A 20,303-nucleotide genomic window follows, 5' to 3' on the forward strand; every position below is an offset into this window, starting at 1 on the left:
AATATTGAATGTTCAGCCGCTGAACATACGACATTCAAAACTTCATATCTTGTGTTTTACCAGCCAACGAGCCAACATTTTGAAGGTTCAGCGGCTCGACATACGACATACGACATTCAGATTTTGAATGTTCAGCCGCTGAACATACGACATACGACATTCAGATTTTGATTTTGAATGTTCAGCGGGTCGACATACGACATTCAGATTTTGAATGTTCAGCCGCTGAACATATGACATACGACATTCAGATTTTGATTTTGAATGTTCAGCGGCTCGACATACGACATTCAGATTTTGAATGTTCAGCCGCTGAACATACGACATACGACATTCAAAACTTCATATCTTGTGTTTTTACCAGCCAACGAGGTAACTTTTGAATGTTCAGCGGCTGAACATACGACATTCGACATTCAAATATTGAATTTTCAGCCGCTGAACATAGGACATACGACATTCAAAACTTCATATCTTGTGTTTTTACCAGCCAACAAGGTAACTTTTGAATGTTCAGCAGTTGAACATACGACATTCAGATTTTGAATGTTCAGCAACTGAACATACGACATTCAGATTTAGAATGTTTAGCCGCTGAACATACGACATACGACATTCAGATTTTGATTTTGAATGTTCAGCGGCTCGACATACGACATTCAGATTTTGAATGTTCAGCCACTGAACATGCGACATACGACATTCAAAACTTCATATCTTGTGTTTTTACCAGCCAATGAGGTAATTTTTTAATGTTCAGCGGCTCAACATACGACATCCCACATTCAAATATTGAATGTTCAGCCGCTGAACATACGACATTCAAAACTTCATATCTTGTGTTTTTACCAGCCAACGAGGTAATTTTTGAATGTTCAGCGGCTCAACATAGGACATACCACATTCAAATATTGAATGTTCAGCCGCTGAACATACGACATTCAAAACTTCATATCTTGTGTTTTTACCAGCCAACGAGCCAACATTTTGAAGGTTCAGCCGCTGAACATACGACATACAACATTCAGATTTTGATTTTGAATGTTCAGCGGCTCGACATACGACATTCAGATTTTGAATGTTCAGCCGCTGAACATACGACATACGACATTCAGATTTTGATTTTGAATGTTCAGCAGCTCGACATACGACATACGACATTCAGATTTTGAATGTTCAGCTGCTAAACATACGACATACGACATTCAGATTTTGATTTTGAATGTTCAGCGGCTCGACATACGACATTAAGATTTTGAATATTCAGCCGCTGAACATACGACATTCAGATTTTGATTTGAATGTTCCGTGGTTCGACATAAGACATTCAAATTTTGAATGTTCAGCCGCTGAACATACGACATTCAAAACTTCATATCTTGTGTTTTTACCAGCCAACGAGCCAACATTTTGAAGGTTCAGCCGCTGAACATACGACATACGACATTCAGATTTTGATTTTGAATGTTCAGCGGCTCGACATACGACATACGACATTCAGATTTTGAATGTTCAGCCGCTGAACATACGACATACGACATTCAGATTTTGATTTTGAATGTTCAGCGGCTCGACATACGACATTAAGATTTTGAATATTCAGCCGCTGAACATACGACATTCAGATTTTGATTTGAATGTTCCGCGGTTCGACATACGACATTCAAATTTTGAATGTTCAGCCGCTGAACATACGACATACGACATTCAAAACTTCATATCTTGTGTTTTTACCAGCCAACGAGGTAACTTTTGAATGTTCAGCGGCTCAACATACGACATACGACATTCAGATTTCGATTTTGAATGTTCAGCGGCTCAACATACGACATTCAGATTTTGAATGTTCAGCCGCTGAACATACGACATACGACATTCAGATTTTGATTTTGAATGTTCAGCTGCTCGACGTACGACATTCAGATTTTGAATGTTCAGCCGCTGAACATACGACATTCAAAACTTCATATCTTGTGTTTTTACCAGCCAACGAGGTAACTTTTGAATGTTCAGCGGCTCAACATACGACATACGACATTCAAATATTGAATGTTCAGCCGCTGAACATACGACATACGACATTCAAAATTTCATATCTTGTGTTTTTACCAGCCAACGAGGTATATTTTGAATGTTCAGCGGCTCAACATACGACATTCAAATATTGAATGTTCAGCCGCTGAAAATACGACATACGACATTCAAAACTTCATATCTTGTGTTTTTACCAGCCAACGAGGTAACAGCATCTAAACATTAAAAATCTGAATGTGGTATGTCGTATGTTCAGCGGCTAAACATTCAAAAGTTATCTCGTTGGCTGGTAAAAGCACAAGATATGAAGTTTTGAATGTCGTATATCGTATGTTCAGCGGCTGAACATTCAAAATCTGAATGTCCGATTTGAATTCCAATAATTTTTCAACTTTCGAATTCCAACAATTATTCATCTTCATGTGATTCCATACCTTGGACAATACTGTCCGATTGAGTTTGCCTCTGTTTTAAGTCGCACACCTGCATATTGGTGTTTTTATAACACAATTAGTATTTATTTGAATTATTGGCATGTATGTCTTTAACTTTTTATAGTTAAGTGCTCTGCTTATTTAATTTTTATAGTTAAATGCTCTGCTTAGTAAGTGTTCAATAACAAATTAGAGCTTAGACGAATTGTTGGCTCTCATTGCATATGAGTAGCTAGTGTTAAAAAATGAGGCTATATTAAAGAATGGACTGCTGAAAAGTATTCAATATGAAGAAGAAAAATGAGAAAAACATTTATCTTAATTGCAATAAATGGAATGTATGGTAAACCTATTAGTTTGACGTGGTGATTTATTCACGCTTAATCAAATCAATCCACGTACACGTGCATCTCAATTAGCGATCAGTAATTTTGCAGATGATGAACTGTAATTGGTAGTCATTTTCATGATGTATCAGCATTTTAAGCAGAAATATCTTACCTGATTTTACGAACTTACACAGGACTAAAAAATTATATTTTTAGCAGCAGTTTCGTTAACACTGTTTCATTATTTCTCTTTTATTACACAAACCATTTGTAACAAGATTATTCTTAACATTATTTATGGCACTTCGAATACAAAATAAACACGTGGAAGCTTTATTCTCAGACACAATTGACATCGTCATAAATGATTATGTTTAAATACAATGTGTTCTGTTTTAGGGCCTATACAAAGGAACAAAATTTTGCGATATTTCTTCTGATGTATTTTTGTGGAATAAAAAATATAAGACACCCAAATGACCTAAGCACATGTACATGTATTGGAATTGTTTTGTATGCTTGGAATTTGTTACTTGCCTGTCATACATTGGATCTGTCACTCTGTGTTTTAATTTACACTTTCAAACAGACTTCCCAGATTTTAACTCATATAGTTTGAACTCACATTTTTAATGGTCTTCTGCAAGATTTAGCAGGTGATTGTTTATTCTGCATTTTCTGTGAAGCACTTGGCAAATTTCATATTAACTGAAAATTCAAAATTGAGGTAATCCATAACAAGGTAATTACATCATAATAAATACAGTTTAGTCCAAGTCCACTGTACAATAGCTTGCTATATCACTATATATATCCATTTTCAAAAGTAAGTACATTTGTCAGTGCATAAAAAAGGATTAGGACTGACATGAATATCTGGTACATATATAAGATTTGAAGTTGATATGTGGGTTTCCATCAATGGTCATCATACTATCTAAATTATAGGAAATGAAAGAAAAATGGAAATAAATAAAGAAAAGGTAGAAAGACTAGAGACTTTAGAGAAATATTATCGTCACCCTTAATGAAAATTGGGAGACATACTGTAATTGCTGTTTCTTGCTGATTGTGTTGGGTAGATTTATGTTATTGTTCAGTCTGTTTCTTGTTTATTTGATACCAACTTTAACATATAGACAATACCTTTCCATCATATGTTTATGGTCTGTTTAATATTTAAATGTTTGAAATATCCAATGCATATAAATTATGATTGCTTACAGAGGCCAAACTGGAAGGATAAAGAGAATGGTGAATTTGGATTGGCATTATCCAAAACGGATCGACTGCTAGCTGACAGGTGCGTAGATTTAGATTCAAAATAGTTTTCCTAGAAATGTGCCTAGAATTTTGTCTTAATATGTACATTCAAGTATGTGTTAACCATAACAAAGTGTGTAGATCAGTTGAGAATTTACTCAATATTATTGCTAAATTTTTGGGAAACCCTTAAATTTTAGAGCAGCTGTATAGCCGGTTGTTATACCACTCCTTTGGGGTGAAAGAAATCCTGGTTTTAGATAGTATTGAATTTAAAGTAACAATATGACATGTTATGTTTGAGATTTTGAATTTATACTAAGCGTCCCATGTATGTACGAATGTTCCTTCATAGGCCAAGATCTGTCATCCAAGATCTGTCAACCAGAGACCTATATGTTATATATTGTGTTGTACAGTGAACCTTGGTCAGTTCAAAGCGCTAGGTAGTTTGAACAAATGTTTTTCTCAATAAAAACAATAACTTTCTAGCTAGTGTTTAAACTCTGGTTGTTTATAACTAACACTATTTCTGCTTTTCAATCCTGAGCACATGTCCAACTACAGGTTTCGAAAAATGATGATTTACGACCCTGTGACTGTTATGGTATCAGTATGTTGTGATATATTTGCTGAAACGTATATGAAATGAGTTGTATTTAAGAATATGCAGAAATTGCTGGATTGATTTTTCGGGTCGTTGATTACACAATATTTTCATCAATTTAGATTGTATTATTTGCTCCACTACCACTTAAAAATCCATATTATTCATATAGATTACCTTATTGAGTCTCTATATTTGCCCTTGAATTGCGTATGTGTCAATGTTCTAGTTAGAATAGGTATAAAACCAGATTCTTTGATGAGATAGCGATGCCAAAATAAATAGTTAATTTGCATAGCTTTTGAGAAAGCTTTCAGTAATAGTTTCATATCTTAATCATAATTATCATGTATACATGTTTTTAAGTTTTTGTCCTATAGAATCCTTATAACATTGGTCAGTAAGACACGGAAAGATCTGTCTATGGTAACATATAAAATAAAAAAAATCAGGTAGATTTTACTTTGGTAGATAGTTATTCCTGAAAGTGTAGAGAAAACATTGATGCATATTAAACTTGGAACTTCAAATAACATGTAGATTTTTCTTTTCCAGGATGGATATGGTAATGTCTGCAGAGAAATCCCGAAAAAATCTTAATGCCTATGTTCTTTTGCCACCTGATGCAAAGGCAGCAATCAATTTAATTATAAAGATGTGTGGAGAGGTTGGAGTATCAAAATCAAATTCATACATTTTGACCAGTCTTGCTGCTAATACGCCATTGACTGGAAACATTGAGTTAGCTGAAGTTGTGGCAAAGTGTCCTGGATTGCAATATCCTGACAGAATAACTTCCACAGCTTTAAGGAAATACATTGCAACTGTTTCCCAGGTTTGTTCACTATTGAAATAGCAAAATAGTTTTGTTGTGAATACCAAACTTTTGGGTTTGGTTTGGTTTGGTTTATTTTATTTAACGTCCTATTAACAGCTTAGGTCATTGAAGGACGGCCTCCCGTGCGTGCGACATGTATGCGTGTGATGAGTGCGTATGTGTGTTTTGGGAGGCTGCGGTATGTTTGTGTTAAGTCTCCTTGTGATAGGCCGGATCTTTTGCCGATTTAGAGTGCTACCTCACTGAAGCATACTGCCGAAGACACCCAGCAGCACACCCCACCCGGTCACATTATACTGACAACGTGCGAACCAGTCGTCCCACTCCTAATTTGCTGAGCGCTAAGCAGGAGCAGCAACTACCATTTTTAAAGACTCTGGTATGTCTCGGCCAGGGGACAGAACCCAAAGCCTTCCTCACAGCGGCGAACGCTCAACTAAAGGCCAAAAGTGAGGCATTGTCAAGGGAGACATTAGGAAGAAGAAAGTTTCAAAGAAAGAAGAGAAAAGATAAGATCCCAAATTCAGTCGCCTTTTACGATCATGCAATGGGGGCAGCAGGTACAATTCTTACGCCCTACCTGCAGGGCAGCAAACTTTTGGGTTTAGGGGAACTATTTGAGGGTACATCTGAATGAGTGAATTCATTGTAATGCTTGTAAATTACCATAACCAATCAAGATATCATTGGATTGGAAATGCCGAAATGATAGAATGCATGAACTTGTAAATAGAGAGGTAAAGCTGTCTGAAACAACAAAATTGCAGAAAAAATATTTTCACAATTATGTTATTGATTTTGCTGTAATATTGTGAAGAATATGTTAAATTGAAATGTGAACTTATGACACTAGACATTACACATATTTTTAAGCCATATCACTAGCATATATGATAAAAAAATGTCTTTTTTAAAATCTTGGATATGACCTCCAATGAGTTTGAAATGCTTGCCAACCAACTGGGACATGACATTAAAACCTGCAAAGAAAATTATAAGTTGAGCCATTTAGCAGTTGAGCTTACAAAGGTAGATATGTTATGTTTATATCAGAAAAAAACATTGTTTGAAGGGATATTTCACAAAAGTTATAACAATTTTTAGCTCACCTGGTCCAAAGGACCAATGTGTGCTTATGCCATACCGTAGCGTCCGTCGTCCGTCCGTCCGTCAACAATTGACTGGTCAGAATTTGACCAAATTTGGTCAGAAGCATCCCTATGAGGTGGGGACTCAAAATTGTACAAATGGTGGGGCTGACCCCCCAGGGGTCTAAGAAGCGGGGCCTAAAGGGGTCAATTTGGCTCTATTAATACAAGAGGCCCATGGGCCTTAACGGTCATTTGACAAACACTTACACTTACAGTAGGGACACACCCCTCAATCCAGCATTATTACCATCAATTATTTATCGCAGCCAGTTATGTTTTAGATGAAATTTGGTTTTTATCCATTTAGCTTGTCCAGGAAGAGCAGCATCATAAAGCAAAATTTCAGCCAAGTTCCCATTTTTGGGGCATGCCCCTCTGTCCCAATGGGTCAGACAAGACTCATTTATATCAATTAGGATTGCCTTTCCCCAATGATGTTTCATACTAAATATGGTTGTAATTGATTAAGGCATTAAGGAGGAATTGCATTTTTAAGAAATGTTTAACCTAAGAGCTCCTTTTGCCCCATCTTTTTTTCCCCAGGGTCAGACCTGTCTCATTAAAAATATGATTGGCGTCACCTTATGTTTCACATCAAATTAGGTTGTAATCCACCAAAAGGTTAGGGAGGATTAGGATTTAACAGTAAATATTCACCAAAGTTCCCCTTTTGGGGCCCTGCCCCTCAGGCCCCAGGGGTCCCACTAGCCTCGTTTATATAAAATATGACCACCCTTCCCAAAGGATGTTTCATACCATATTTCGTATTATTAATCCACCCAAGGGTTAGAGAGAAGTAGGATTTATAGCAAAAATTCACCAAAGTTCCCCTTTTGGGGCCCTGCCCCTCTGGCCCTAGGGGTCAAACCAGCCTCATTTATATAAAATATGATTGTCCTCCTCCAATGATGTTTCACACCAAATTTGGTAATAATTCACTATGGGGGTTAGGAGGAGTAGTATTTTAAAGCAAAATTTCATCAAAGTTCCCCTTTTGGGGCCCTGCCCTTCTGGCCCCAGGGGCCACGACAGCCTAATTTATATAAAATATGACCACCTTCCCCCAATGATGTTTCACACCATATCTTGTTGAAATCCACCAAAGGGTTAAGGACGAGTAGGATTTTATAGCAAAATTTCATCAAAGTTCCCTTTTTTGGGCCCGGCCCCTCTGGCCCCATGGGTCAGACCTGCCTCGTTTATATAAAATAGGATTGTCCTCCTCCAACGATGTTCCACACCAAATTTTGTAATAATCTACTTTTGGGTTTTTGAGGAGTAGTATTTTAAAGCAAAATTTCATCAAAGTTGCCCTTTTGGGGCCCCGCACCTCTGGCCCCAGGGGTCACACTAGCCTCATTTATATAAAATATGACCACCCTCCCAAAATGATGTTTCACAACATATCTGGTTGAAATCCACTAAAGGGTTAAGGAGGAGTAGGATTTTATAGCAAAATTTCATCAAAGTTCCCCTTTTGGGGCCGGGCCCCGCCCCTCAGGCCCCAGGGGTCACACTAGCCTCATTTATATGAAATATGACCGCCCTCCCCAAATGATGTTTCACGACATATCTGGTTGAAATCCACTAAAAGGTTAAGGAGGAGTAGGATTTTATAGCAAAATTTCATCAAAGTTCCCCATTTGGGGCCCCGCCCCTCAGGCCCTAGGGGTCACACCAGCCTCATTTATATAAAATATGATCACCCTCCCCAAATGATGTTTCAAACAATATCTGGTTGAAATCCACCAAAGGGTTAAGGAGGAGTAGGATTTTATAGCAAAATTTCATCAAAGTTCCCCTTTTGGGGCCCCTGCCCCTCAGGCCCCCAGGGGACACACCAACTTCATTTATATAAAATATGACCGCCCTCTCCCAATGATGTTTCAAACCAAATTTAGTTGTAATCCACCCAAGGGTAAAGGAGGAGTAGCGTTTTGAAAGAAAAAGTTTACGGACGGCGCACGGCGCACGGCACACGACGCACGGCGCACGACGCACGGCGCACGGCGGACGACGACGGACGAAGCACGATGACTATAGGTCATCCTGACCCTTTAGGTGAGATGACCTAATAAACGACTTCTCTGAAACCAAGCAAAGGATATTGCTCCTATTTGCCTGATAGCATCACTATGGGGTGGGGATTCAAAATTGTACAAATGGTGGGGCTAACCCCCTGGGGGCCTGAGGGGCGTGGCCAAAAAGGGTCAATATAGCTATATTGATATTAACGACTTCTTCTCTGAAACCGAGCAATGGATATCGCTCATATTTGCCTGGTAGCATCACTATGGGGTGGGAGTTCAAAATTGTACAAATGATGGGGCTGACCCCCAAGGGGCCCGAGCAGTGGGGCCAAATGTGGTCAATATAGCTATATTGATATTAACGACTTCTTCTCTGAAACCGAGCAATGGATATCGCTCATATTTGCCTGGTAGCATCACTATGGGGTGGGAGTTCAAATTTGTACAAATGATGGGGCTGACCCCCAAGGGGCCCGAGCAGTGGGGCCAAATGTGGTCAATTGGGCTATATTGATATAAACGACTTCTCTGAAACCAAGCAAAGGATATTGCTCCTATTTGCCTGATAGCATCACTATGGGGTGGGGATTCAAAATTGTACAAATGGTGGGGCTAACCCCCTGGGGGCCTGAGGGGCGGGGCCAAAAAGGGTCAATATAGCTATATTGATATTAACGACTTCTCTGAAACCGAGCAATGGATATCGCTCATATTTGCCTGGTAGCATCACTATGGGGTGGGAGTTCAAAATTGTACAAATGATGGGCTGACCCCCAAGGGGCCCGAGCAGTGGGGCCAAATGTGGTCAATTGGGCTATATTGATATAAACGACTTCTCTCTGAAACTGAGCAATGGATATTGCTCCTATTTGCCTGGTAGCATCACTATGGGGGTGGGGATTCAAAATTGTACAAAAGGTGAGGCTGACCCCACGGGGGCCTGAGGGGCGGGGTCAAAAGCGGTCAATTTGGCTAAATTGATATGAACAATTTCTTCTCTGAAACCAAGCAATAGATATTGCTCATATTTGACTGTGAGCGTCCCTTTGGGGTCGGGATTCAAAATTGTACAAATAGTGGGGCCGACCTCTCTTGGGGCTGAGAGGCGGGGCCAAAAGGGGTCATTTTGGCAGAATTGATATAAACAACTTTTTTCTGAAACTTGTAATATAGTAATGTAATAAAAAAAATTGATGAATATATTATCTGCCTGACCCTTGGGTGTAACCCATGTGTTTACCTGGCCAAAGCGTATCGATTAACTTATGTAATAACCGGTCCTTTGGATCCGTGTGACCCTTGTGTTACCTAGCAAACGTATATTGATTGATTTGCTTATGTAGTTATCTATTGACCTTCATATGTACCTTCAATCCGTTGGCCAGCTATTTCGTATAAGACTATGTAATAGTTTTATGTAATAGTTAAAGGTCAAGAGTTGTAAACAACTGGCCTACTCGTGTACATATAAGGAACTCCATATACCTGTAAACGCGTCAGACTACCTTTGGGAGTCAGAGGAGTAAGATGTAGTCTCTGTCCCGGGCTTTCGCCCGGAACGGGAAGGGAAAGGACTAACCAGTACGAAGGCAAGTACACATGAATGTATATATGATGTATATACAGTTAATAAAGAATCACAGGGCTGCATGACTATTACAAATGTATTTACATATGTATGATGTACAATACACTTATATCAACAGTATCAACAGAAGAAGAAAACTCGATTTTATTATAAACTAACCAATGAATATCTCTAACATTTGACTGGTAGCGTTCCAGGTTAAGGATTCAAATTGAACAAATGATAGGGCTAACCCCCAGGGGCTGAGGGGCGGGGCCAAAAAGGGTCAATTTGGTTAAATTGATATAAACAACTTCTCTGAAACTAAGCAATGGATATCACTCACATTTGTATGGTAGCATGGTCATGGGGTGGGGATTCAAAATTTTACAAATTTTAGGGTTGACCTCACCAGGAGGCTGAGGCGTGGGGCCAAAAGGGGTCAATTTTGCTAAATTGATATGAACAACTTTTCTGAAACAGCTCATTTTTGACTGGTATCATCCTTTTGGGTAAGGATTCAAAATTTGTAAATCCAGGTGAGCGATACAGGCCCTCTGGGCCTCTTGTTTTGGAAATGCAAAAAGAAATACTTTGTTATATCAGGAATTTGAAATTCCCGACTGCAATATATTTTTATCGCGAAAATGATAAGACATTCTAAATCAAAGTTATTAACACATTATGCTCACATATTTTATTTGTACATAAAGGCAAACATGGTTGTCCATCATCTTTCCACAATTTGTTTTATGTTCAAATTATAATAATAAAAAATAGTTTGGTTTTTCATTTCAATTGTTTTGCTATCAACAAATTTTTCCAAGGTTTTTTCATTTCAATTGTTTTGCTATCAACAAATTTTTCCAAGGTATCATGGTGTGTAGATTTGGACACTTTTTCATTATTACAGATAAAATGTGAGTGAGGATTGTAATGGGATCATTTTGTTATTGTTTGTTTTATTGTGCTTTGATGTCCAGTTCGTTCATTCAATATATATGTTATCTTCATTGCCAGGTCTCTCAGTTGCTTCTTGCAGTGGAAAATGGGGAAGTGAACAAATGGAAGGGAAAGAGACTAGAGGACATAACAGTCGATGGTAAATATAGTACTGATGTTTGTATATTTATTGTGACATTTGTTAAGATTATCATTCGATTCTTACTATGCAAATTCAAGATTATTTTCTGCCACAGTTGTCTTAAAAGAACTTTGTTACAATCTTTATTATTCCTTGGCTGACTGTTCTAGTCCTATAATACCATTGCATTGGATCCCGACATGGTGTTTCTTCATAATTTTCAAAACCCAATATTCACTGTAAAACGGTCCTATAAAATGGATAACGGTTTGTCGACCTGAGATTCTATGTTTTTATTTACTAAAGAATTGAATGTTTTCGTATTAATTAGTCGTCGGTTGACTGTTCCAAATACAGTACCATTGCATTGCATCCAAACATGGTGTTTCTTCATAATTGTTGTAGTCAAACATTCACTGTGAAACGGTCCTATCAAGTGGATCACGATTTGTTGACCTGAGATTTTTTTTGCTTTACATAATAGTTCACATGAAATATAAATAATTTCGTCTTTATTATTCCTTGGCTAACTGTTCCAATCCTATAGTACCATTGCATCCCGACATGGTGTTTCTTCATAATTGTCAAAACCAAATATTCACTGTTAAACTGCCCCCTATTGGGCCCCGCCCTTTTGGCCCCTTTGGGGTCAGAGTCACCATTTATGCAAAACCTGTTTCCCTTCTGCCAACGATGTTTCTGACCAAATTGGGTTCAAATCCATTCATATCTTTATGACTAGTAGCGATTTAAAGGAATTACCTCTATTTCCCCTATTGGGCCCCGCCCCTTTGGCCCCTTTGGGGTCAGAGTCACCATTTATGCAAAATCTGTTCCCCTTCCCCAAGGATATTTCTGACCAAATTGGGTTCAAATCCATTCATATCTTTATGACTAGTAGCGATTTAAAGGAATTACCTCTATTTCCCCTATTGGGCCCCGCCCCTTTGGCCCCTTTGGGGTCAGAGTCACCATTTATGCAAAATCTGTTCCCCTTCCCCAAGGATATTTCTGACCAAATTGGGTTCAAATCAATTCATAACTTTATGACTAGTAGCGATTTAAAGGAATTACCTCTATTTCCCTATTGGGCCCCGCCCCTTTGACCCCGCACTCACCACACGCTTTCATGTCGCACGCACGGGAGGCCGTCCTTAAATGACCTAAGCTGTTGATGCAAAATCTGTTTCCCTTCTGCCAAGGATGTTTCTGACCAAATTGGGTTCAAATCCATTCATAACTTTATGACTAGTAGCGATTTGAAGGAATTACCTCTATTCCCCCTATTGGCCCCCGCCCCTTTGGCCCCTCGGGGGTCAGAGTCACCATTTATGCAAAATCTGTTTCCCTTCTGCCAGGGATGTTTCTGGCCAAATTTGGTCAAAATCTAATACACTTTTTGACTAGTAGCGATTTGAAGCAAATGTTGACGGACGGACGGACGGACGCTGCGCCATGACATAAGCTCACCGGACCTTCGGTCCAGGTGAGCTAACAAAACGTTAAAGGTGTATCTCTGTAAATCAGATCCTTGATTTTCTTTCTAAACCATTCCTTTAATGAATCGCCCATATCTGGACATGTTCTGCTGGACACTTCTTCAGCCGCACACGTTTGTACTGCTGTCTTTTAGAGGTTTTCGACCGAGTTGTTTCATTTTTTTGTCAAGTTCTGTAATTAACTTGTTCATGTCTTCACTCCTCCATGGTAGGACATGAATCTTGAAAGGCTCTCCTCGTCGGATTCGGCCTCATATTCTGAGGACATCAATTCAATAGTCAGAGTCGACATTACTTTTTGTTTTTTATCTTCGTTCCATGAAGTTTTTTTTCGAGCATGTAGCTTTCCTTGTCGTGAATTTCTGAAACAAAGGAACATACTTGTATAAACTTAAACCGCCAACACGATATGTATAAATATACATGTGGATATGCGATGTCAATTATTGTTAAGATAAATCAACTTCTTCAAACTAATTAAACCTAGAGTTACTGTGTTAGCTGGTTCTTAATTGCTTTTAAATGTAACGAATACATTTCTTGATTCGTAATACTCTGCAATCAATTGCGTCGCCAAAATGTAACTGTCAATTTATTTACACTTACCCTTTTCCTTCTCTGGTAATGCTGCATCTTTTGATTGAAACCATGTGACTTTCCTTTCTTCTGTCACTGATTTTGTTCTTTAAGTGTTTGAAAATACCTTAACGTAGCACCTGCAACATAACAATCTTACGTTATGGATATTTGCTAATACTGGTACATTTTTTGATGCGATATAATGAACTCAAGAACATTCTCTTCTCAGTTAGCTCAGAAAAAAGAAATATCCTTGCGTCTTAAATCGTAAACAAGTTAGCAGTTATCAAACTTGATATATCGTCTGGTGTATAAATAATTCATTGGTACTGAAAATTGCTTTTTATATTATGTTTTGAACATAATTAAAAACTGTGAATTTCGTCTCTTTTTTAGGCTTTTCTCTAGGTAGTACTATCGTTCTTGTGGTCAGGTATCGATTGTTACGTGATTTGTTTTTCAGAGTAACTTTCTAACACAAAATAATGACGTAAAAATCAGTACCTAATCTCATTGTAGGTAACTCTGTGTAACTATATAGACAGGCGATATTCGACTTCGATTGGATGCTTCAAAAACTGAATTTCGTCTCTTTTTTGGGCTTTTCTCTAGGTAGTACTATCGTTCTTGTGGTCAGGTATTGATTGTTACGTGATTTGTTTTTCAGAGTAACTTTCTAACACAAAATAATGACGTAAAAATCAGTACCTAATTTCACTGTAGGTAACTCTGTGTAACTATATAGACAGGCGATATTCGACTTGGATTGGGTGCTTCTGTCTATCGAGGCAATAAGGTAACGTCATATATTTATTATGACGTCATGAAATACTTATAACGTCACAAAAGTACTATTACATAATTATGTGTCTTACGATACATGGACGCATTTTAGGTCAGAACGGGTCAGTTGTGCTAAAAAGTGTGCTCTTTTGATTATTAATCAAGGACACATTCCATACTTCGTATAACGGCATCAGCTGTATCAGGGTATACGCCGAGTACAAATGTTTTGATGAGCGATGTCATCTCCTTGTTAACATCAGAATGTGGGCTACAAGCAAAAATATGTTCAGTTCATTATCACGGTACATACAGCTTTGAATGTTTTTGATAAAATATCTGCCTTGAACAACAGAAAAAGTTATCCGCCTCGTTTTGAAATTAGCATCATATTATTGCCCAAGTGGGAAATGACGAATACATTACATACATTTACAGAAGTGATACGTCAAGGGAGCTACTTACCGCATGGCTTCCTCTTCTTTGTACAATGTCAAATCAAGTCCATTTTCTTTCCCATCCTTATAAGCATCTCTGACTCCACTCTGAAAACAATATTATATATTAAAAAGACGATAAAGTATGATTTTGTAGCATTGAATGTACATATTTTCTACTTGTCCATTTATGAGAGCGGAAGCCGTCTAATGGTTATACTAATAAGTACCTTGACCAGACTCTAGTTTTCTTTGCTTATATTTTTGACATGTGACGAGAATGGTATCCTCGAATGTTTTTGAAAAAACAAGAGGCCCAGAGGGCCTTTATCGCTCACCTGGATTTCATGATATATGAAACAAGAATGGTGATTAAGTATATTTGTCACTGGTATTGCTATGTCAATATATCATAGGCATTTTATATGGGTACGTGAGGTATGCCAAAAAATGCATTAATTCATGAAATGAAATTGGCTTTTGGCGCAACCCCTTAGGGATGATACCACACAAATGTGAGTGATATCAATTGCTTAGTTTAAAAAAAGAAGTTGTTTAAACCACTTGATACCTTTTGACCCCGCCCTCTGCACCCTGGAGGTCAGTTCCTTCCTTTATAAAATTTTGAATCCTTACCCAAAAGAATGCTACCAGTCAAATATGAGCGGTTTCGGAGAAGTTGTTCATATCAATTTATCCAAATTGACCCCTTTTGGCCCCACCCCTCAGCCCCCTGGTGGGGTCAACCCTTAAATTTGTACAATTTTGAATCCCAACCCCATGACCATGCTACCATACAAATGTGAGTGATATCCATTGATTAGTTTCAGAGAAGTTGTTTATATCAATTTAACCAAATTGACCCCTTTTGGCCCCGCCCCTCAGCCCCAAGGGGGTGGGCCCCATCATTTGTTCAATTTTGAATCCTTAACCCAAGGGAATGCTACAAGTCAAATATTAGAGATATCCATTGCTTAGTTTCAGAGAAAAAGTTGTTTATGTCAAATCTGCCAAAATGACCCCTTTTTGCCCCGCCTCTCAGCCCCAAGGGAGGTCGGCCCCACTATTTGTACAATTTTGAATCCCGACCCCAAAGGGATGCTCTCAGTCAAATATGAGCAATATCAATTGCTTGGTTTCAGAAGAGAAGTTGTTCATATCAATTTAGCCAAATGCACCCCTCTTGGCCCCACCCCTCAGGCCTCCTTGGGGTCAGCCTCACCATTTGTACAATTTTGAATCCCCACCCAATAGTGATGGTACCAGGCAAATATGAGCAATATCCATTGTTCAGTTTCAGAGAAGAAGTCGTTTATATCAATATAGCCCAATTGACCATATTTGGCCCCGCCCCTCAGGCCCTCAGGGGGTCAGCCCCATCATTTGTACAAGTTTGAATCCCCACCCCATAGTGATGCTACCAGGCAAATATGAGCGATATCAATTGCTTTGTTTCAGAGAAGAAGACGTTAATATCAATAAAGTTATATTGACCCATTTTGGCCCCGCCCCTCAGGCCCCCAGGGGCTCAGTCCCATCATTTGTACACTTTTGAATCCCCACCACATAGTGATGCTACCAGGCAAATATAAGCGATATCCATTGCTTGGTTTCAGAGAAGAAGTCGTTAATATCAATAGGTATATTGACCCATTTTGGCCCTGCCCCTCAGTCGCCCAGGGGTTCAGCCCCACCATTTGTACAATTTTGAATCCTCACCCCATAGTGATAATACAAGGGAAATAGGTGCGATATCCTTTGCTTGGTTTCAGAGAAGAAGTCATTTATATTAATAGAGCCAAATTGACCCATTTTGGCCCTGCCGCTCAGACCCCTGGGGGTTCAGCCCCACCATTTGTACAATTTTGAGTCCACACCCCATAGGGATGTTTCTGATAAAATTTGGTCAAATTCTGATCAGGACCAGGTGAGCTAAAAAAGCAAAAAAACAAAAAACATAAAACGATCGCAATGAAAACATAATAAACCTTCGCTGGAAAACGGAAACCTGTATATTGACATCGTCAGCATTTCCCACTAGGATATACCCCTACATAATACGAATCGAGTTTGATATGTTAACGTTGGTTTTCTGTTTGCTCATTTTCTTAGCAGCATCTACATTTGAAACCTTTGACAATACCTCCTTTTGTGTTTTCATAATTTCTAATTGAATCGTCTTCATTGCTGTTATTTCAGCTTCCAATTTCACCAACCGTTGTTCAATCATATTAAATTATTAAATAAAACAAACATGATATTACTGCTACTAAAACACCACCATTTCAGCCTTAAGAGTACATATGGGATGGTATTCTAAATACGTTTAACGGTTTATGGTTGAAAGTGAAATTTATACCAAATAACAGACTGGGTATTAACGCAGATGATTAATCGATTAGATAATATCAGCGTGTTTCGGTCTATTGATATACTTAGTATTGATATATTATCTGGTTTTATTGATTAAATCTAGTTTTTAAAAGTTATACGTATAAAATTAAAGTTAAACCAAACATAGGTCGTTCATAACACGGTTTTATTTACTTCAGACTCAATTATATATAGTACAAATGTACATGTATACCGGTAATGTTTACACTAGTACACTTACATCAGGCGTAATCCGATCCGGCGTTGCCTTCCTGCTCCTGCTTTGTCCACTCCCTGGCGAGCGGCTTGACCGGTGCCCAACAGGAGTGCGCATATATACATGTGTCAATCTCGATGAGGAGCCTGCTGGAGTTTCATTGTTTATTTCTACTGTGTCGTTTTTCTTAAGTCTGCGATTTTCTGTTTGAGTTGCTTGAATCCGTTCGAAAAGACGATGATGGACTAAGGTAAGCCGCTTCCCTATTTCTAAATCTTTCCTTAAAACGACGTTTAATCGGGGGCCTCTCCTCATCTTCCGATAAACTGTCCATCACATTATCATGAGAACAATCACTTGTTTCCTCAAATTCGTCCGAAAAATTCGATCCGTCAGTCTTGGATAGTAACGATGGCTTATCCGACATACTTGGGAGACGTTTTCACTTATTACCTTCTCACAAAGTCACACTGGTTTGTAGTATTTCAACTGACTGATCACTTGTTTTGGTTTGGTTTGGTTTATTTTGTTTAACGTCCTATTAACAGCTAAGGTCATTTAAGGACGGCCTCCCGTGCGTGCGACATGTATGCGTGTGGCAAGTGCGTATGTGTGTTTTGGGAGGCTGCGGTATGTTCGTGTTAAGTCTCCTTGTGATAGGCCGGAACCTTTGCCGATTTATAGTGCTACCTCACTGAAGCATACTGCCGAAGACACCCAGCACCACACCCCACCCGGTCACATTATACTGACAACGGGCGAACCAGTCGTCCCACTCCAAATATGCTGAGCGTTAAGCAGGAGTAGCAACTACCATTTTTAAAGACTCTGGTATGTCTTGGCTAGGGGACAGAACCCAAAGCCTTCCTCACTGGGGCGAACGCTCAACTAAAGGCCAAAAGTGAGGCATTGTCAAGGGAGACATTAGGAAGAAGAAAGTTGTTCAGAAAGAAGAGAAAAGATAAGATCCCAAATTTAGTCGTCTCTCACGATCATGCAATGGGGGCAGCAGGTACAATTCTCAAAACATGGACAAATATATTTTCAATATATGCTCTGAAAGATATGTTACCGGACACACATCTACAACACTGGCGTTTCTTTGTATTAGCAAGTTCTTTAATGTGTAATAGATACATAAGTGATGATGACATAAATCTTTGTGATCAGTTTATGATGGCTTTTCTCAATGGATTTGAGAATTTGTACGGAAAAGAAAAGGTGACACCAAATATGCATCTTCATGCTCATCTAGCCCAATGTTTCCGAGAATATGAACCAGTCTACTCATTCTGGCTTTTCAACTTCGAAAGATACAACGGGCATCTGGGATCGTTACCCAATAACAATATATCTGTCGAAGTATAGTTTATGCGAAGGTTTGTACGTGACACAATAGTGAAAAATATTTCATAGCCTGATGACATGAAAAAGGAGTTCAGTTCATTTGTAAGTTTCGAACAAAAGACTGTGTCAAAACTTATCTCCGTGGTTGATCGTAAACTAATTTTCGATTAGATCCAAATCCAAATATCAGATCCAAAAACGCCTATTACTAACAGAAGCTGGGATTTCATCAGTCATTTTGATACCAGGATTGTGTCAAAATATGTTCTTCAGAGTGGGGAGCACATAGCTATTGAAAAAGTTTACAAGATAATGTATCCAGAACTACAAAACAATACTGATATAATCCCACACTCGTGTAGGAAATTATGGTAGTTGTCCTCGGCAATGAGACACTGGGATATTTAGGGTCAAGATACAAAAGATCGTCTCTAATTATGGCCAACTGGAGCAAAGAAAACGGGAAAATAGTTGAAGATGAAGACGAAAACATAGCTCCAGGGATCATCGAAAAGTTTGTTATCCACAATCTTATTGTAAACAACGTGAGCAAACTTCACATTTTCGCTCTGTTTTCTTTTTTCGTCCAAAGTCTGACTTAAAACGTTATTGTGGTAAACCAGTAGAAGTGTGGAGTAGAGAAACTGATGTAAGGATCGAATGCCAGTTAATGCCTGTACAAAGAATTCTTTGAAAATGTGTTAATGCATATGGGCAAATTAGAAACAAAAAAGTCCTTTTCGTTTGTCCTGTTGGAAGAGTTTTAAATATTTAGGTTGTATTAAAGTCATTTAGAGCATAAGGTCGTTGAATTTATCTATTACTTTATAATTATGTGTCATATATTCTTGCAGACATAGTGCACAGTATCCTTTGTTGAAAGACGTGTTTTGTCACCTTGTGAAAATATGTTGTTCTTTTACGACGTGTTTAGTCATTTGGTGAAAATATGTCGACGTGTTGTGTCTTGTGTGAAAATATGTGCATAAACTTAGGATTGTACCATGAATGAAGTTTACTTGGCATTTACTGGTGCTTAAAACTGGAGTTTACAAAAATATAAAACTTTTCGTAAATTCAGAGTTTAATTTTCATTAAACCGATATTAAACTCAAATTTAAAAAGTTTAATGAAGTTTACTGAAAATGACTTTCATTAAACGCGGGTTTTCATGCAGTGTTTTTGCAGAAGTAAGGTTTTTTTTAACAAGAACGACTTTTCAATGTATTTCTGTAATGTTGTAATGTTCTTACTCTAATACTAATTCTCATTATTTCAGCTGCTGAGAGAACTCATGGATGAAGTTGTTCAGGAGGACGCGGTAAGTTTCAGATTACTTAGCTGAAATGGGTCATTGCATATGGGTAAGTAAACAACTCCAATAATGATTTCATGACATACGTTTTATAGCTACAACTGCTCTAATATTTTATAGGATCAGAAGGAAGTCGATGAAAGGAAGGGGAGAGAGAGGCAAGAGGAGGAGAGAAAGCAGGAGATGAAAGAGAAGAAGAGGAAGAGAAAGGTAAGTGGTGAAGTAGACGATATCTGAAAGGACAGCAGGAATAAATTCCACATAACTTGCAAGGGATCAATGTAAAAACAAGATATCCCAGAGGGATCTTGGCGCCAACCATTGAATGATCTTTATAGGTTCCATGTCAGATTGATCTTTTCTCTACTTTTCCCTTCCTTTAAGACTTACTAATCTGTGTAAATTCAGAAACAGCC

At 38.3% G+C, this 20,303-nt stretch overlaps 1 long non-coding RNA gene across 2 annotated transcripts; it reads left to right on the top strand.

The window, feature by feature from the left end:
- The first annotated feature begins 11,271 nt into the window (after positions 1-11,271).
- Positions 11,272-20,062, top strand: LOC117314682. 2 transcript variants are annotated; one of them, XR_004529564.1, is made up of 4 exons: positions 11,272-11,355; positions 17,255-17,475; positions 19,852-19,893; positions 20,008-20,062. It is a non-coding gene; the product is annotated as an uncharacterized LOC117314682 (long non-coding RNA). The 2 variants fall into 2 exon arrangements; XR_004529563.1 differs by lacking the exons at positions 19,852-19,893; positions 20,008-20,062 and having other exon boundaries at positions 17,255-17,782.
- The last annotated feature ends 241 nt before the right edge of the window (positions 20,063-20,303 follow it).

The sequence above is a fragment of the Pecten maximus genome, chromosome 16 (genome assembly GCF_902652985.1).
Source record: "Pecten maximus chromosome 16, xPecMax1.1, whole genome shotgun sequence".
Classification (NCBI taxonomy): Eukaryota; Metazoa; Mollusca; class Bivalvia; order Pectinida; family Pectinidae; genus Pecten; species Pecten maximus.